Below are 7,175 nucleotides of genomic sequence, written 5' to 3' on the forward strand. Positions count from 1 at the left end.
ATTTTTTCAAGCAATCATATTAAGTAAATTACAGAGATTTTTTTTCCTTCCTTTCTAGCTTTCTAGAACTTTTTTTTTTTAATTGTGGCCTCATTTTTATCAAGAGTATCAGTTCAATGTGGAACAGAAGTACTGCTAGTCTTGTTTTTTTCTTCAAAACCAGGCTATTTCTCTATTACAGATGAAACTATAGGATTATCTATTCTTTCCTAACAGTTTTAAGTAGGAATGACTGTTAAAATTCACCAAATGCTATTTATAACAATTTAGATAATCACATGGTATTTTAGGATGAACATTTACTTGATCATCCAAACGAGGACAGCAGGCAGTTAAAGAGCACTATTGGTGATTATGTCAGAACAACATGAATAAACTTTAATTTTCCCTGGCAGGCTAGGATTAATGTCTATCTTAGTGTTTTTTCCTTTCATGAATTAATGTGGTAAATTAAATTAATATATTTGTTTTATTATAAAAGCATCTTTTGGATGAAATCTAGCCATAGAATTTTTTATTGAATTGCTTTATTTAGTTACCTTATTAGGATTTTTGCACTTAAGTTTATAAGTGAAAATAATGACTAATTATTTTCTTATCCTAAAATAACAGAAGTACAGGAGCCATGCAAATTGAATTGGGGAAGTTTTTTTGTGTGTGTGTTTCTAGCATGTATAGCACAGATTATTGGTTTACTTGAAGGTTTGGGAAAAACTGCTTATACAAATGAACTTGTGATTTTGTAGGTGTGTGTGTTAAATTTGTAGTTTCTGCTTTATTTATTTTTTATTTTTTTAAAAGCCTACAGCACCTGGTATTCCCAAGTGGTCTCCCATCCAAGGACTAACCAGTCCCGACCCTGCTTAGCTTCCGAGATCAAACGAGATCAGGAGTGTTCAGGGTGGCATGGCCATAGACTGCTTTAATTTTTAAATTAGGATAATTCTGTTAAAGTTTTCTGTATATTGAGATTTTGCTTTTCTATAATAACCATTTTCAATTATTTTTGGTTTTTATGCTTGTGATTGCCACTTCCTTATCTTCAAATATGGATTTGTACCATCCTTCTTCATTTACCAGTTTTAGGCATTATCTAGTGGTTCTTTGATGTGATGTAAGACAACTTAACTTGCGTCCATCACTGTCTTACCTCCCCACCCTCATTTTCTTGCCATTCAGCTTCATAGATGGTAAATGTCTTAGAGGAGAAAAAAAAAAAGTCAGCCTTATCTTCGATGTCCCTAAAGTTGCTGACTTATGAATTTGGGTTCTCAGACTCTCAGAATCAGCAAATGTTCTCAGAAAAAAGGCAGCTAAAGAACATCAGGTCATGTTGCAGCAGCTCTCCTCTGGAATTTTACTTCCTGTAGTTATTACTTCAGTAGCTCTCTGATCCCTTTAAAAAGATACATTTTTAATTTTATCTGATACTTCTTGTTGTTCTCATGGGGACAACAATCTGTCACAAGCTAATCTACCCTACCAAAAAGAGAAAAAAAATCCTCATCTCTGTTCTCTGGTTTCGTTTCCTTCAGGGTCGGTTTTTATTTTTGGCTTTCCTTCGTATTTCAAGATTTCATTAAATATCTAGTGATCCTTATTTTCTTAATCCACATTTGAAAAGGCCCAAGAGTGCTGTTTATAACACTGGTAACCTTAATTTTCAGATGAGCAGGTAGGTGCTGAAATTCTTGGGCCTTCACTCACCTATTATGGAATGTAAATGGCTTTACCTTGGGTCACCATCAAATTAATGATTATATGATGTCTTTTTTATATATAAATAGTTTGTTCAATTTTCTAATAAAAAATTTAAAAGGTCGTCTTCTTCTTTTCCTTCACCAAAACTTAGGACAGCCATTCTGTTTTGGTTCTACTTCTCTTTTCTTCCTTTGGCTCTAAATCAGTGGTGCCCTCCAGAGCCTACTCCACATTGCTTTGTCAGTCATCACTTCTGCTTTCTACTATCCAGATGCTTGTTGGAACTATCTCATTAATAGATGGCTTCTCATCCACTATTTTCATTACTGCAAGTTTTTCTGAAAACTTGAGTTAGAAAAAAACATTTTAGACAAAATAAAAATGGAGATGTACATAGATAATAAAATGGCACAGTATGAAACAGAAATGGCAGGTATTATTTATTTGCCTATCACTGTGCCTAGCACACAGGAAGTTCACAACAAATGTTTGTACCTTTATCCTTATCTACTGGTATGTAATAGACTAAATGGGGTGGTGCTACAACCAAAATTGATGCCATTTTAGGATGAAGGGTGGTTCCATAGAATAAAATTTTGGAGAGATTGATACAGAGAACCAAGGATCCAAAATCTAACCACATCTACATGATGACTGTCTAAGACTATAGAAACCCAAAATAGATTTTCATATCTGGAAGAAAATATAAATACAAGAATAAAGCCACAGTTATACAAGTAATATGCATCTTCTAAGTGGGCTCTTAGAACATCCTTCAGTTTTCTTGTGATTATTCATGAGTGAGCAAGGACAACGTCTATTATAAGTTTATTCTGCAGGTAATTTAGAATTGTGGCTAAAACTATGTATTCTGGAACTAGATTGTCTCAGTTTGAACCTTGGCCCTATCTCTAACACACTGAATCTTGGAAAAATTTTGAAAATTTCCTGTGTCTCAGTTCCTTCATCTGAAAAATAGTAACTTCAGGCCATTTAGATGGTCTAAGTGAGACAACACATAATGCTTTAGAACAGTGTGTGAGAAATAATAAGTGTTCAATATATGTTTGCTATTATTATTAATATTCTCTAAGTAATTATAGGATTAGAGTAACTCATCATTCTCCTAACCAGCCTTCTGAGTAAATTGAGTTGCAACACCACCATGTCATAGCAACACTGTAAAACTACTGTATAACAATGGCCTCCAAACCAGCAGTAATACTTTACAAGTGTCGGTAAACACAGCTATCCAAGGATGCCAACATCAGCCTGTGCAGTGGGACTATGACACTGCAGCTTTAGAGGACAGTTTGCAAGCCAGCGCTTTTCTACCTCTGGCTGCACATTAGAACACTGAGTAGCTGTGACAATTCCTTCTCTGGGGTAAGGCCTGGTTTTTAAAGTTCCCCAGCTAAATTCTAACGCAGTGTTGTCATTATAAGATTTCCCAAGCTTTTATGAATTACTAGAATACTTGTAATCTGTATTTTTAAGAGGGACTAAAGTGATTCTTATGATCTCATTATGCTTGGGAAACAGCTAAAATAAATAACTCTCAGGCTTCTTCAGTTTTCTCTGGTTTTATTGGAACCCTATAGAATTATATGAGCTAGGGAGTAAAAAGGCAGTCTGATGCTTCAACCATTTATGACGTAGTCATCGTTTTTATCAAAACTTTCAAAATTATACATTATACAAATTTGAAAAATCAAAACGAAACCCCCAATTGAAATAACCTCTGTTAGCATTCTAGATAACAATATTTTCTTCTATGCAAATATTTTATATATAGTTTATATAACTACATATATTCTGTATTTTTTTTTCCTAACTCTGCGTCACCCTTTATAACTATCTTCATAACCACATTTAATGACTGCCAAATGATGGCTCAAATCAATTGATTTGAGGACAGGGTCTGTGTCTTAGGCAACTATATATCCCGAGTACCTGGTGCAGCAACTGTAATATAATAGGAGCTAATAAATAGTTGGTGATAATACAGAATTTCTTTTATTGTTCTCCAGTAATGGAAAGTATTCAGAATATGCTTGCTATTATTTTCATTGTTATTAATATTCCCTTGGTAATTATCCAATTCCCTTGGTGATTGGAATAACATTTTTCTACCAACTACTTTTCCAAATTAATTATTTTAAATTAAACTAACATCAAATTGAATTTACATTAAAAATAGAAAACCACATTTAGTGATGTTTAATATTTTTTTGAGTGTTTAACAGTTTGTTTCTAATTATTTTCTATAAAGTCATTTCCCAAAAATAAAATTACTGAACAAAAGATCATATTTTTGAATTAAATTACTTTCCCAGTTATTTTAATTTTCAGTGTTATCAGATATGTATTAAGAGATCCATTCTCATATTTAACAGTATTATTATCTTTTTAAATTAAATTACATATTTGGGTGTTATCTTTATAAAGATTTTAGCTAATTTAATAGACCAAAAAAATCTTAAACATCTTAATACCAGATTCACACTTTGTATAGGAGCTACGTCCTTTAGAAGCAGTATCCAAAAATGGCTGTGAATGATGACGACTCAAAGATTACTAGTAATGGCTTTTAACCATGTGGATATGACTGAATATAAAAAGATTTGGAATTAAAATCTATAGGAATTAAAATCTATCAGCCATGCCACCTCTACCCCTTTTCCTTAAGTGAAGTTTAGTCAGTACCCAAGAGTGGCTTTCAAAAGATAGTTTGTTAGGGAGTACGTATGTGGGGTGGTGGGTCAGAAAACGTGCAAAGAAGGGGAAGGAGTCTAAGAGAACAATAAAATGACCAAAAGATCAAAGTCCTATAGACCACACAATTCCATTGGACAAGACCCATTAACAGAAGTGGACCAAAGGTAGTGCAGAAGAGTGAGTGCCACCCACTTCAAACTTGACAGAAGCAGGGAAAAGGACAAGGACTGCGGTCTGTCTACAGCTATAAAAACTTTCCCATGAGAAATATCTGATTTGTATATTTAAAGATGAGTAAAGGAGTAATCATATGAAGAATTTGGATATGCATGTACCTGACTTCTCTTGTTCAAGATAAAGGAAGTGTATGACCTCATTGAATATTCAGAAAACTGATACTAGTTCAGCAGGACTAAAGCACAGTAGAAGAGGATATGGCCAGAGGTGAAACCGTACAAGTAGGCAAAGATGAGACCATAAAGCCATGCTCCATTCTTGATTTGCAGAGCATCATGAAGGAAATGAGGGGCCATCTAACCATGTAAATGATCTAACAAAATTACTGGTTTAGAAAAGTCATTGTGTAACCGCATTGTGTAACAGGTTGGAGGGAAATAAGAGGCATTCTTCTGGCAATTTAAGTGAGCAACGACGAGAACCCAAAGAAAGAGTAATAGAGGAGATATAAAAAAGGGAACGAGTTTGAAGGTATATAACAGAACACACGGCAGTCATGGTTTGACCCAATTTTCCAAATCCCAAATTGGATTAGGTATATAGGTATATACTTTCCCATTATCCTATACATTTTTGTTACATTAGGAATTTCCCTAATTCCTACCTAATTCCTAACACATTTTCTTATATATGTTTCTATAATACGTGCGCAAATTATTTTATTGTTTGCCTCCACAAATATATATAATCTGTTCTGTGAAAACAGAAACATTGTCTTTTTTATGTGCTACTATAACATTAGTGCCTGGCAGTTTTCCTGTAACATAGTAGGTGTTCAATAAATATTAATGTTGATAGTTAGAGGAAGATGCTGGGATAGCTCTCACTGTTTCTGGCTTAAGGAACCATATGCTGTAAGGAAGCATTTTCCCAGTCAGGGAACACCGAAGAAAGAAAAAGTTTGTGGGGGACATAAAGTGGAGTCAGTTCAATTTTAAAAATTTTAAATTTGATACTTCTGAAAAATGTCTAAGAAAAGCTGTTTAGACAAAATTTTACATATTAGCCAGCTTTGTTGTATAATAATCAACCCCCAAAATTCCAAAGGCTCACACCAACAAATGCTCAGTCATCAATCATATTACAAGATAGGCTGAGGCTCTTCCCCAGAACTCAGAAAAAAGAGCAGCCCCTTCTGAGACATGCTGTTTTTGTGGCAGAAAACAGAAGCACAAGAAGCCCAGCCAAACTACACAAAGTTTCCACACAGACATGGTGTATATTATATCTACTCATCTTCCTGTGGCTCAAACAAGTCTGTAGCCAAGCCCCAAGTGGGTGGGACATGGATGTATGACCTTATCATAGGAGAACAGTAATACAGTCTACCACACTTTTATTAAAAACAGTATAGGTCTGAGAATGGGCAACAAACATGAAGATAAAGCTATCAGAAAGTGTGATATCACACAGGTAAGGTGTGTGGAGTGAGGGAAAGAAATGAACTGGGACCAAACCTGAGGAACAGATAGAGAAGGAAAAAAGCCAGGAAGGAGACTAGATCGAGTAGTAAAAGATGCAGAAGGAAAACAAGGGGATGGACAAGTCCTTGAAGCCAAGGTGGTCTTATCTGTTCAAAAACTGATATTTTAGTTTGCCATAAGTGCTAACAAATAAACTTCATTGCAAGAACAGAAGGCCCATGGAGAGCTGCTGATATCTGGAGATAAAAGAGCAGATTCTAGTGTCATCTCGGCCCCAAACCTGCTCCTAAAGTCCCCCCATATGGCTCGTCCATTTCCCCAATACCCCTCATATTTGTCTACCTCCCTTCGGGAAATCTCAGATGCCAGATGTCAATGTATGCCCCGTTTCTCTCCCTTTTTCCACTGCCTTTCCCACTCTGCCAATCTTTCCTGTTACTGTCATCTCATCTAACTTTTTGGCCTGGCTAGCTGAGGATCCCATGATGGGGTCAGCAAACTTCTTTCTGTTAAGGGCTATATAGCAAATGTCTTAGACTTTGGAGGGCATGTAGTCTCTTTCACAGCTACTCAATTTTGCCTTTGTAGCACCAAAGCAGATATATACAATATACTAAGCAATATATATACAATCTGGTAGCTGGCTAGATTTAGCCTGTGGGTCATAAAGTGCCAATTCAAGTTCTAAAGAAAGGATTCATTTCTGACCATCTCTGGCTGCTTCATGTTATTGACTTAACATACTATTTGTATGAAATATAAGGATTGAGATAAGCAAATTACAGACATGATTTCTACTAAATACCACTACACACAAATATATCGAGTTGTTATTTGGAGACAATTTACTCCTGTTTTGGTTTGTACTGACTTGTCTTTAGGGAGAAGAAATACCAGAAGCTGAAGCAGTTCCAACTTAGAATCCATTGTCTCCCCGATAGGTTTGGGGGGAGGGATCAAGAGCTTCAAAAATAGTCCCAATTCTTGATCAGGCTTACTAGAAATGGGGAGGGGAAAGGTAGGCAAAGGTAAAGGGGATCAAATATACGGCCACAGAGGCAATGCGACTTTGGGTGGTGAACACACAATACGATA

At 35.4% G+C, this 7,175-nt stretch overlaps 1 pseudogene; it reads right to left on the minus strand.

The window, feature by feature from the left end:
- Positions 1-799: 799 nt before the first annotated feature.
- On the minus strand, positions 800-918 carry LOC120608414 (uncharacterized; annotated as a pseudogene).
- Positions 919-7,175: the final 6,257 nt, after the last annotated feature.

Source organism: Pteropus medius, unplaced genomic scaffold (assembly GCF_902729225.1).
Source record: "Pteropus medius unplaced genomic scaffold, Ma_sr-lr_union100, whole genome shotgun sequence".
NCBI classification, from domain to species: domain Eukaryota; kingdom Metazoa; phylum Chordata; class Mammalia; order Chiroptera; family Pteropodidae; genus Pteropus; species Pteropus medius.